The 13,703-nt window shown below is 39.0% G+C and overlaps 1 protein-coding gene across 2 annotated transcripts in view; it reads right to left on the bottom strand.

The window, feature by feature from the left end:
• KCNH1 (potassium voltage-gated channel subfamily H member 1) overlaps window positions 1-13,703 on the bottom strand; it is a 742,144-nt gene that overhangs the window by 645,886 nt on the left and 82,555 nt on the right. The gene's annotated exons all lie outside the window — the stretch shown is intronic.

Here is a 13,703-nt window from a genome sequence, read left to right as displayed (position 1 = left end):
TAGGGGAAATAAACATTTTCTATCCATAGAAGCCATCACATCTCTTCCATGTACAACACTGACTCAGACACAAAGCAATGATGCGCTCTTTCCTACCTAGTCCTTGTACCCCCAATTCCTAAAACAGCATCTGGCATATAAGAAGAACTTAATAACTATTTGTTGAATTTTGCAAAACTGGAATACTACTTTACATACTATTTTATAACCATTTTAAAATTAAAATACAGTAAATATTTCCCCATGATGTAAGTACTAGAGAAGCTTCCTATGTATTCAGTATTTTATATGTATTACTTTGTTTTATGAGATATCGAGCAGATAACTCCCTAAATTTTTGAGGTGGAAATGCAATCACATCAAACCCTACACTATACAACACAGATAAACATCTTTGATTAACAGTAGGATTAGCCAACCTAACTTGAAAATAACTAGTTTACAGATTTGTCTATACCACTTATTCACATATTTCACCACCCAAAAATGTACAGTCCAACAGGTAGTAAACAGATCGAATGGAAATATTCTCCTTAAATATTTATTATCTACATATTCATCCACAATTAAATTTAATCCTCAGTCCATTTTCCTTCTGCACACTTTTCAGCTGCCAGTTTCTAAGTGCTCAGAGAAGACAAACTGATTAAAATGTCAGCATAAGAAAAATGTACTTTGAAAAAAAATCTGCTATACAAAAATCACACATAGCATTTGAAAATCAAAAACATGTCATTTTCATCTCTCTACTAGTTCTGGAAATCAAGAGGAGCAGAATTCTGGCTACTGCAGAGCCAGGCACCACTGCAACACAAAATATCTCCTAAGCTAACCTCTTCGTTGTCTTAAGCACAAGCTAAGGGAGAAGGACATGAGAGTGGTGCTATGATACCCCTGATCCCAAACTTCTATGAATATCATGCCATCCCTTGTTTTCGAAAGGTTAGTGTTACTATTCCTCCTAGTCACCTCCTCAGAATTTGCAGAATTTTAAACCATTTTTCAATAAAGCAACATAAAATTCAGAAGAAAGCATCGTAGTAATCAACCCTATATACCCACAGCTAGTCAGGCAAAAAGCAAACAAATCAAAAAAACTTTTGTTTTGTTTTGCTCTAAAGAAAACTTTAAGCAGTTCCCCCCCACAAAGGTAAACGAGGAAACACTCCTAATTTATCAATCTAGTAATAAGTAAGATAGAGGAACCCGTCCAACACCAGGAGCCTCATCTTGCTAAGACTCCCAGGACCTTCTCTTTCACAGCTGCAGCCTCAAGGCCAGCAACGGCACTGGATCAGAAGGGCCCAATGCTTGCAAATTTGTACCAGTTGAGACCGTGCCATCTAATCTTTATATTCCATTTATGACTACTGGCGTTGATGAAGCTAACCCACATCTTCCAGACTGTGACAGCCACTATATTAGTCATATTTTTCATTTTTCCTCAGTTCAAACTCATCGTGAACCTTCCCCACTTCAACAGATCAATCTGTTTAAAGCTATGTGCTGCTCTCTACCAAACTGTTCCCATCACTTCCTTTAAGAAATGTTCTCTGATTAAACACATTTTTTTTTTTTTTTTTTGCTCTGGTCACTTCACTTCAGTATCTATATGTGTATCTTGTACCAAAAATTCACACAGTCAGTATGTATTGCCTTAGAGTCCATCTTGAGTTGATCGTGGGAACTTGTTCAGATAAAAAACTATATTTCCCCTTACCTGGCATTTCCCTGTGGAGGACATCGTTCAACGTAACAGCCTGGGCTTTTCCCCTGAAGTGGTAATTTGTGGGACAGGAACTAGATATGTGTAGCTTGGTCCCTTCTCCTCCTCCGTTTTCCTAGAGATTAGTCTGCAACCTGTTCTGTTCCCTCATAACATGACTGTTAGGGGAACAGGCAAAGGGCAGGAGGGTTGCCTGGTGTGAGGAGAAGCCTGCAGTTCTCTAGAGCTACCCGTGACAAGTGGGTAAATCTGTCCGGCTCAACAGTTCCCTTTTGGAAACTCATTTGTTCACAGACATAGACTACATTCTCTAGCGTCAGATTCATTAGTGATAAAGGTAATACTCTAACCTCTATTTGCCTGATTCCTATGTCTCTCTCAATTGGTTCTGAACAGGGCGGGGGTGGGGGGCGAGAGTAGTGCTATGTATTGGCCCTTTCAAACTTCAACAATTGAGGACCGTTTCTTTAAACAGGTCGTAATTTAAATAGCCAGGAGATGTGATCTACTCTCTGTCTTACCTGCTGATCCCCTACACCAATGGCATCTAATGTAGTGTTATGCACAGGGACACGTGAGATGATTGCGTTGCTCAACTCCGGGGTACCGTGGTAGAGTTGTGCAACATGACAGTCTTAGGTGGGTGCTCCAGGAATGCTTGATGAGTTTCAAAAATAATAAATCCTACTTCCAGTGTCTTCACTTTTACCTGTTCCCTCCCAAATTATCTGTCTTAGTCGTCAGAAACCCTGGTAGCATCGTTGTTAAGAGCTATGGCTGCTGACCAAAAAGGCCGGCAGTTCAAATCCACTTGGCGCTCTTTGGAAACTATATGGGGCAGTTCTACTCTGTCCTATAGGATCTCTATGAGTCGGAATTGACTCATTGGCAACAGGTTTGGTTTTTGGTTTTGTCTTAGGCATCTAGTGCTGCTGTAAGAGAAATACCGCAAGTGGATGGCTTTAACAAAGAGAAGTTTATTTCCTTACAGCAAGGTAGGCTAAAAGTCCAAATTCAGGGCATCAGATCCAGGGGAAGAGTTTCTCTCTCTGCCAGCCTTCTTCTCAATCTTCCCCCAGACTAGGAGCTTCTTTACTCAGGGACCCCGGTTCCAAACGACACGCTCTGTTCGGCACTGTTTTCTTGGTGGTATGTGGTCCCCCCTCTCTTTTCACCTCCCTTTCCTTTTTATCCCATGAGAGATGAAAAGTGGTGCAGGCCACACCCCAGGGAAACTCTTTTTACATTGGATCAGGGATGTGACCTGGGTAAGGGTGTTACAATCCCACTCTAATCCTTTTTAACATAAAATTACAATCACAAAATGGAGGACAACCACACAATACCGGGAATCATGGCCTAACCAAGTTGACACATATTTGGAGGGGGGGCACAATTCCATCCATGACACTACCCAAACAATCTGAGAAAACAAGTAGAGTGGGATTAAATGTTCATTTCTGAAAATCTTCCAGAAGAGAATGAGTCCTTCCTAGATGACAATAAGCAGTGATTTCAACCTTTTCCTCTTATAAAAACAAAGCATTTTTATCTAATGAAATATTACTCAGAGTCTCCAGTATATCAAAGAGTTGCTTCAGTTGAAGGTGAAATGCCTCCAGGCTGCCCCTCTGGAAGTCCCCAGGGCTCCTTAGGAACCCTTTGACTGTGTTCACAATTCATCTGCCTTGAGGCAGAGGTTGAGCAAAATGGCCTCCAGGGGTCTCTCTCAAAGCCCAAATTCTGCCGCAGGGTCCATTCCATCAAGATACAAGGAGGGCAATGAATGTAGGAATATTCACACACACACACACACACACACACACAATCAGGAAAAAGGAGTTAAAATTCTGTCTCCCCATTCAAGTAGCTACCATGGAAGAATGGAGAAAAACAAGTATCTGAAGCTATATTTCTGTGAAAAGGACAAAGGGTCAATAATAAACCCTCTATTACAGCAAGATCAATGCACGAACCGAGGAAAAACATAGCACCTGACAACCTGCTTGATGGCCAAGGCTGCTGCTGGAGAGAGACTCTTTCCAGGCCAGGATGCCCAAGGGGAGGGCAGCTCCAGGTCAACCGCCTTCTCTGGTCATTCTGTGATTCTCATCACTTATGTTGCTCCCTTGAATTGTGTAGTAATGAACCTGACAACCTAACCTGGCTTTGGAGTTCCTCAGCCCTTAGAGCCAGGTGATGAAACAGCAAGTCTCAGGGGTATGAGCAAATCTTTTACCTCCATCAGTCTTTGTACTAACCTAGGCCTCATCACGGGCCTCTTTATATCCAGTCAGCTGGGCATCTAGACCACATTCAACAGCAACAGAATCAATGAAGCCACTGTGCATTGGCTGTTGGGAAGAGTAGCTTGATGCTGGACCATTTTGGTACTTGCAGAAGCTAGACTAAGGAATCGTGGGTAGCCTGCCCCCAGGAAACAGACTGGTTGGTCTGAAGTCGTCTTTACTGTGATAAATGACAAGTGCAGAAAGGATAAGAGAGCAGCAAGAAGCAGTGATGAACACTGGCCATTAGAACAACAGATTTGGAATCCCACTCCCCTTGGATTTAAGTCCTCTCTCTCTGTTTATTACATGCCTTGGTCACATCACTTTAACTTCTCTCAATCTCAAGTTTCCCCATTTCTAAAAAGAGTTTAACAGACCTACTTTTGTTTTTTATTGTACTTTAGATGAAGGTTTACAAAACAAACTAGTTTCTCATAAAACTGTTAGTACACACACTGTTTTATGACATTGGTTACCAACCCCACAACATGTCAATCTCTCCCTTCTCAACCCTGGGTTCCCCATTACCAGCTTTCCAGTTCCCTCCTGGCTTCCAGTCCCTGGCCCAGGGCTGGTGTGGCCCTTTCGTCTTGTTTTATTCCATGGGCTTGTTCAATCTTTGGCTGAGGGGTGAACCTCAGGAGTGACCTCATTACTGAGCTGAAAGGATGTCTGGGAGCCATACTCTTAGAGTTTCTCCAATCTCTGTCAGGCCAGTAAGTTTGGTCTTTCTTTTTCAGTTAGAATTTTGTTTTACATTTTTCTCCAGCTCTGTCTGGGGCCCCCTACTGTGATCCCTGTCAGAGCAGTCAGTGGTGGTAGCCGGTCACCACCTGGTTGTATTAGACTCAGTCTGGCGGAGGCCATGGTAGATGTGGTCCATTATTCCTTTGGACTAATCTTTCCCTTGTGTCTTTAGTTTTCTTCATTCTTCTTTGCTCCCAAAGGGGTGAGACCAGTGGAGTATCCTAGATGGCCACTCATAGGTTTTTAAGACTTCAGACACTGCTCACCAAAGTAGAATGTAGAACACTTTCTTTATGAACTATGTCAATTGAGTTAGATGTTCCTTGAGACCATGGTCCCCATAGTCCTAAGCCCAGCAATTCCATCCTCCAGGGAGTTTGGATGTGTCTATGGAGCTACCATGGCCTTGGCTTGTACAGGTTGTGCTGGGTTCCCCAGTATTGTGTGCTGTTTTACCCTTCACCAAAGTTACCAGTTATCTATTGTCTATTAAGTGTTTTTCCATCCCCCATCCCTTCCCTCCCTTATAACCATCAAATACTGTTTCTTTTTGTATGTAAATCTTTTCATGAGTTTTAACAGTCGTGGTCTCATACTATATTTGTCCTTTTTGTGACTGACTTATTTCACTCAGCATAATGCCCTCCAAATTCATTCATGTTATGAAATGCTTCACAGATTCATCGTTGTTCTTTATTGTTGCATTATAGTCCATCGTGTGTATGTCCCACAGTTTGTTTGTCCATTCATAACAAACCTACTTTAGATTGAGTAAAAATATATGTGTCTGATATACAGGTGTTTTAAAACTACTACTTTCCCTTCTTTCTTCCTTCCTTTAACTTAAATTCCTCACTTGTAAGATTGAAATGATGAATCTCACCTCACAATGCTACTTTGATGATTTAGAAAGAGAGTATATCTCAAGCAGTTTAATGAAACTGTGAAGCTGCCTCTACCTGTGCCAAGGGTGTCATGAACTCAAATATGTCCCCCCAAAACAGTGTTTATCAATTTGGCTGGGCCATAATTCTCAGCATCATGTGGTTGTCCTCTATTTTGTGATTGCAATTTTATGTTAAAGAGGATTAGGGTGGGATTGTAACACCCTTACTAAGGTCACATTCCTGATCCAACGTAAAGGGAGTTTCCCTGGGGTATGGCCTGCACCACCTTTTACCTAACAAGAGTTAAAAGGAAATAGAAGCAAGCAGAGAATTGGGGGACCTCATACCACCAAGGAGCACTGGGAGCAGTGTGTCCTTTGGACTTGAGGCTCCGGGAGCTGAGATGCTCCCAGACCAAGGGAAGATTGATGACAAGGACCTTCCTCCAGAGCCGACAGAGAGAGAAAGCCTTCCCCTGGAGCTGGTACCCTGAATTTGTACTTCTAGCCTACTGGACTGTGAAAGAATAAACTTCTCTTTGTTAAAGCCATCCACTTGTGGTATTTCTGTTACAGCAGCACTAGATGACTAAGACAGAGAGAAAAAGGTCAGTCTCCTCCATAATAAGGGGAAGCTAGAAAAATCAATGCCTAAGACCCAGTGTAATTAAAATTTTATGGAAGGACATAAGGCAATGCCTAAATAACTAAAGGGAGTTACACTATAGATGAGAAGGTTCAATTTTGCAAAGACGTCAAATTTTTAATACACATAACTTAACACAATTTCAATCAGAATCTCAATTATTATTTTTTTTTTCCTCCTTGGAACTCGATAAACTGAAATTAAATTCCAAAAGAAAAATAAAGGTGTAAGAATGGCCAAGAAATTTTTGAAAGGAAAAATAATGTCAAGGACTGCTACACAATTAAGATTCACTGGCAATTCCACTCTTAGGCATATTCCCAAAATACCTGAATACAACCTTGCAAACTCCAGTGCTCACTGCAGCACTATTCACAAAAGTAAAAAAAGTGGAAACAACCAAAATGTCCATCAACTGATGAATGAATAACAAAATGAAGTTATATACGTACAGTGGAATACTACTCAACCATAAAGAAAAGTAAAGTCCTGATGCATGCCACAACATAGATGAACTTAGAGGACACTATGCTGAGAGAAACACATCAGACACAAAAGGGTGAATACCATATGATATCACTTATGTGAAACAATGAAGTCAGGGGTTTTGCTAAGAATGCACCAAATGTATGTTAACCATGGTGGGATAATTTGGAAAAAGATAACTAGAATGGTTACACAACTTGAAGAATGTATTCAATGTCACTGAAGTATACATGTAGAAATTGATGAAATATTGTATATTTTGTTATATGTATATCTCTATAACATATAAATGAATAAATATTAAAGATGGGGGAAGAGTTACTAGTATAAACCCAAAAATAAAGAACAATGATGGAAAAAATATTATTTACCGAGCACTTAAAATGGGCCATGCCCATTTGTTCCACGAGGTAGGCTATGTACTACAATATTATCCATGTTTTAAGAAGTGGAAACCAAGTGGGTAAGTATCCTAATGAAGTTCACAAAACTACTGTAAAACCTGGAACAAGTATAAGGTGGAAACCTGTTAGAGAAAGAAAACTCAAATATTTTCCACTAAAACGAGAAAGAAAAGTTGTAAGACTGCACTGTGTCAAAGGTTGAAAACTTTCAAGACCTGGAATAACAAGGCAGTCCCATCAAATTCTGGTTCTTACAGGTTTCGCTGTAGTAAGTTACAAACCCACAGATATGTAGAAATTTAGTACACGAAGAACAGGCCATTTCAAATCAGAATACAAGCTGGATTCTTTAATAAATTGTGCTGGGACAACTGAATAAGCAATGTGGAAAATGAATTGCTAGATTGATTTTTCACATAATTTATTAAAATAAATTACAAATAGCTTAATATTCTATATATTCTAATACTGAATTATGAAAGTAGCAGAAGGAAAAATGGGAGAATATTTGTATTACTTAAAAAGGGAAAGAGCTTCCTAAGCATTATATAAAGCTCAGAAACCATAAAGGAAAATATTGATACATAGATGTATATATACCCTTTTTTATTTTTTTACTTCTATATCATAAGACAAAAAAATCTCTACAATTAAAAAAAAAATTTAATGGAAAAGTACAAAAATAGGAAAAATACTTTTAAATATATGCATAAGGATCAATATCCATTAGCTCATGAAAGGACAAATATTATATGAGACAACTACTATAAAAACTCATGAAAAAGATTACACATAAAAAGAAACAATCTTTAATGGTTACGAGAGAGGGGAGGGGTGGGGATGGAAAAACACTAAATAAACAATACATAAGTGATAATTTTGGTGAAGGGTAAGACAGTACACAATACTGGGGAAGCCAGCACAACTTGTACAAGGCAAGGTCATGGAAGCTCTATAGATACATCCAAACTCCCTGAGGGACGGGACGGAATTGCTGGGCTGAGGGCTATGGGGACCATGGTCTCCAGCAATACCTAGCTCAACTGGCATAACATAGTTTATAAAGAAAATGTTCTACATTCTATTTTGGTGAGTAGCGTCTGTGGTCTAAAAAGCCTATGAGCGATCATCTAGGATATTCCACTGGTCTCACCCCTTCTGGAGCAAGGAAGAATGAAGAAAACTAAAGACACAAGGGAAAGATTAGTCCAAAGGATTAATGGACCACATCTACCACGGCCTCCACCAGGTGCCCAGCTACCACCTCTGACTGCTCTGACAGGTATCACAATAGAGGGTCCTGGACAGAGCTGGAGAAAAATGCAGAGCAAAATTCTAAGTCATAAAAAGAACCAGAATTACTGGCCTGACAGAGACTGGAGAAATTTCGAGAGTATGGCCCCCGGACACCCTTTTGGCTCAGTAATGTGTTCATTCCCGAGGTTCACGCTTCAGCCAAAGATGAGACAAGCCTATTAAACAAAACGAGACTAAAGGGGCATACCAACCCACGGACAAGGACTCGAAGGCAGGAGGGGACAGGAAAGCTGGTAATAGGGAACCCAAGGTTGAGAAGCAAGAGTGTTGGCATGTCATGGGGTTGTTAATCAATGTCATAAAAACAATATGTGTACTAACTGTTTAATGAGAAATTAGTTTATTCTGTAAACTTTCATCTAAAGTACAATAAAAATAAATAAAATACATACATTAGCTATAAGCAGCTCCCTGAACTGAATAAGTACGATAATCCATCAGAAAAATAGGATAAAATATGATAATTGACTTGACAGAAACAGGTAACCTATTGAATTTGTCACAATTAGACTGTAAACTCTTCAAAGGCAGGGTCAGGTTCTCTCTTTTTTTTTAATTGTGCTTTAAGTGAAAGTTTACAGCTCAAGTTAGTTCCTCATACAAAAATTTATACACATTGTTATGTGACCCTAGTTGCTCTCTCTATAAGGTGACAGTACACACCTTTCCACCCCAGATTTCCCATATCCACTCAACAAGCTCCTGTCCCTTTCTGGCTTCTCATCTCACCTCTGGACAGGAGCGGTCCATTTAGTATCTTGTATCTACTTGAACCAAGAAGCACACTCTTCATTAGTATCATTTGATGTCTTATAGTCTAGTCAAACCTTTGTCTGAAGAGTTGGCTTAAGGAATGGTTTTAGTTCTGGGTTAACAGAGAGCCGAGTGGCCATGTCTTCCGGGGTTCCTCCAATATCAGTCAAACTAAATTCTTTACTAGAATTTGAGTTCTGTACCCCACTTTTCTCCTGCTCCATCAGGGACTCTCTGATGTGTTCCCTTTCAGGGTGGTCATGGATGGTAGCTAGGTACCATTTAGTTCTTCTGGTCTCAGGCTGACGGAGCCTCTGGTTTATGTGGCCCTTTCTGTCTCTTGGGCTCATATTTTCCTTATGTCTTTGGTGTTCTTCATTTTCCTTCACTCCAGGTGGGTTGAGACCAATTGATGCATCTTAGATGGCCGGTCGATAGCTTCTAAGACCCCAGACACCACTCACCAAAGTGAGATGCAGAACACCTTCTTAATAAACTTTATTATCCAGTTGACCTAGGTGTTCCCCTAACCATGATCCTCAGACCCCCTCCCCCACCGCTACTCTGTCCCTCAAAGTGTTTGGTTTATTCACAAAACTTCTTAGCTTTTGTACTAGTCCAGTTTTGCTGAATTCATCTGAATTGTGTGTTGATCTTCCCTTCACCTAAGATAATTCTTGTCTACTATCTAGTTAGTAAATTTCCCTATCCCTCCCTCCCCACCCTTGTAACCATCAAAGGATGTTTTCTTCTGTGTTTAAACCTTTTCCTGAGTTTTTATAATAGTGGTCTCATAAAATATTTGTCCTTTTGCAACTGACTAATTTCACTCAGCATGATGCCTTCCAGATTCATCCACGTTATGAGATGTTTCATGGATTCATCTTTGTTCTTTATTGTTGCGTAGTATTCCATTGTGTGAATATACCATACTTTCTTTACCCATTTGTACATTGATGGGCACCTTGGTTGCTTCCACCTTTTTGCTGTTGTAAACAGTGCTTCAATGAAGATTGTGCATGTATCTATTCAGCGAGGGCTCTTATTTCTCTAGGTTATATTCCAAGGAGTGAGATTGCTGGGCCGTATGGTACCTCTATTTCTAGCTTTTTAAGGAAGTGCCAAATCAATTTCTGAAGCCATTGTACCACTTTACATTCCCATCAGCAGTGTATAAGTGTTCCAGTCTCTCCATAACCTCTCCAACATTTATTATTTTGTGTTTTTTGGATTAACGCTAGCCTTCTTAGGGAGACATGATATCTCACTGTAGCTTTGATTTTCATTTCTCTGACGGCTAATGACCACAAGCATTTGTCATGTATCTGTTAGCCACGTGAATGTCTTCTTTGGTGAAATGCCTGTTCATATCCTTTACCCATTTTATAATTGCGTTATTTGTCTTTTTGTTGTTGAGATTTTACAGTATCTTGTAGAATTTAGAGATGAGACCCAGATCGGATATGTCTTAACCAAAAATTTTTCCCAGTCTGTACGTTGTCTTTTATTCTTTTGGTAAAGTCTTTTAATGAGCATAACTGTTTGATTTTTATTAGCTGCCAGTTATCTATCTAGTTTCTCTTCTGGTTTGTGCATTGTTAGTAATGTTTTGTATTCTATTTATGCCATGTATCAGGGCTATGACTGGGCATTGTCCGCATTTTTTCTTCCATGATCTTTATTGTTTTAGATTTTATATTTAGGTCTTTGATCCATTTTGAGTTAGTTTTTGTATGTGGTGTGAGCTGAGGGTCTTGTTTCATTTCTTTGAAGTTGGATATCCAGTTATGCCAGCACCATTTGTTAAAGAGACTGTCTTTTCCCCATTTAATAGACTTTGGGCCTTTGTCAAATATCAGTTGCTCATAGGTGGATGAATTTACATCTGGATTCTTAATTCTGTTCCACTGGTCTATGTATCTGTTGTTGTAACAGTACCAGGCTGTATTGACTACCACGGTGGTATAATAGGCTCTAAAATCAGGCCTCCCACTTTGATCTTCTTCTTCAGTAATGCTTTACTTATCTGGGGCCTCTTCCCTTCCAAATGAAGTTGGTGATTTGTTTCTCCATTTCATTAAAAAATGTTGTTGGAATTTGGAAAGGGATTGCATTGTACCTGTAGATCATTTTGGGTAGAATTGACATTTTCACAATGTTGAGTCTTCCTATCCATGAGCAAGATATGTTTTTCCACTTACTTAGGTCTCTGGGTTTCTTGCAGTAGTGTCTTGTAGTTTTCTTTGTATAGGTCTTTTATGTCTCTGGTTAGAGTTATTCCTGAGTATTTTATCTTCTTGGAGGTTATTGTAAATGGTATTGATTTGGTGATTTCCTCTTCAAAGTTCTCTTTGTTTGTGTACAGGAATCCAACTGATTTTTGTATGTTTATCTTGTATCCTGATAATCTGCTGAAATCTTCTATTAGTTCCAGTAGTTTTCTTGTGGGTTCTTTGGGGTTTTCTGTGTATAACATCATATCATCTGCAAATAGAGATACTTTTACTTCTTCCTTACCAATTTGGATGCTCTTTATTTCATTATCTAGCCTAATTGCTCTGGCTAGGACCTCCAGCACAATGTTGAATAAGAGTGTTGATAGAGGGCATCCTTGTCTGGTACCCACTCTCAAGAGGAATGCTTTCAGACTCTCTCCATTTAGGATGATGTTGTCTGTTGGCTTTGTATAAATGCCCTTTATTATGTTGAGCAATTTTCCTTCTATTCCTATTTTGCTGAGAGTTTTTATCATGAATGTGTGTTGGACTTTGTCAAATGTCTTTTCTGCATCAATTGATAAGATCATGTGGTTCTTGTCTTTTGTTTTATTTATATGATGGATTACATTGATTGTTTTTCAAATGTTGAACCATCCCTGCACACCTGGCATGAATCCCACTTGGTCGTGGTGAATTATTTTTTTTGATAGGTTGTTGAATTCTACTGCCTAGAATTTTGTTGAGGATTTTTGTGTCTAAGTTCATAAGGGATATTGGTCTGTAATTTTCTTTTTGTGTGTGTGTGTGTGGTGTCTTTACCTGGTTTTAGTATCAGGATTATGCTAGATTCATAGAATGACTTTGGAAGTATTCTGTCTTTTTCTATGCTCTGAAATACCTTTAGTAGTAGTGGTGTTAACTCTTTTCCAAAAGTTTGGTAGAATTCTCCAGTGAAGCTGTTAGGGTCAGGGCTTTTTATTGTTGGGAGTTTTTAATTAGCTTTTCAATCTCTTCTTTTGTTATAGGTTTATTTAGTTGCTCTGCCTTTGTTTGTGTTACTTTAGGTAGGTAGTGTGTTTCTACAAATTTGTCCGTTTCCTCTAGCTTTTCAAATTTGTTAGAATACAGTTTTTCCTAATATTTTGTTATGATTCTTTTCGGTTCAGTTGGATCTGTTGAGACTTCACCCATCTCATTTCTTATTTGAGTTGCTTCCTCTCCTGTTTTTCTTCTGCCAGTTTGGCCAATGCCTTATTGATTTTATTGATCTTTTCAAAGAACCACCTTTTGGTTTTCTTTAATCTTTCAATTCTTCTTCTGTTCTCTATTTCATTTAATTCTGCTCTGATTTTTATTATTTGCTTTCTTCTGGTGCCCAAGGGCTTCTTTTGCTGCTCTCTTTCTATTCAAGTTGTAGGGTTAATGTTTTGATTTTTGCCCTTTCTTCTCTTTGGATGTGTGCATTTATTGCTAGAAATTGACCTCTGAACACAGCTTTTGCTGTGTCCCAAAGGTTCTAGTAGGATGTGTTTTCATTCTCGTTTGATTCTCTGAATTTCTTTATTTCGTCCTTAATTTCTTCTATAACCCAGTAGTTTTTGAGCAAGGTTTTGTTCAGTTTCCATGTGTTTGATTTTTTTTTTTCCTTGCTTTTTCTGTTATTGGTTTCTACTTTTATGGCTTTATGGTCAGAAAAGATGCTTTGTAATATTTTGTTGCTTTGGATTCTGTTAAGACTTGCTTTGTGGCCTAATATGTGGCCTATTCTGGAGAACATTCCATGTGCATTGGAAAAGAAATTATACTTGGCTGCTGTTGGGTGAAGTGTTCTGTATATGTCTAAGAGATTGTGGCACTTAGATCTTCCATGTCTTTATTGACCTCCTTTCTGGATGATCTGTCCTTCACTGAAAGTGGCGTGTTGAAGTCTCCTATTATTGAGGAGCTGTCTGTTTCTCTTTTCAGTGCTGTTACAGTTTGTTTTATGTATTTTGGAGCCCAGTTATTGGGTATGTAAATATTTAATATGGTTATGTCCTCCTGGTGTATTGACTCTTTAATCATTATATAGTGTCCTTCCTTATGTTTTGTGGTGGATTTAGCTTTAACGTCTATTTTGCCAGAGATGAATATTGCCACTCTTGCACTTTTTTTAAATAATTTTTATTGAGCTTTAAGTGAACGTTTACAAATCAAGTCAGTCTGTCACATATAAGCTTATATACACC

This window comes from Loxodonta africana, chromosome 20 (assembly GCF_030014295.1).
Source record: "Loxodonta africana isolate mLoxAfr1 chromosome 20, mLoxAfr1.hap2, whole genome shotgun sequence".
NCBI classification, from domain to species: Eukaryota; Metazoa; Chordata; class Mammalia; order Proboscidea; family Elephantidae; genus Loxodonta; species Loxodonta africana.
The sequence above is the reverse complement of the archived record's forward strand: the minus strand, read 5'-3'. Positions and strand labels throughout refer to the sequence as shown.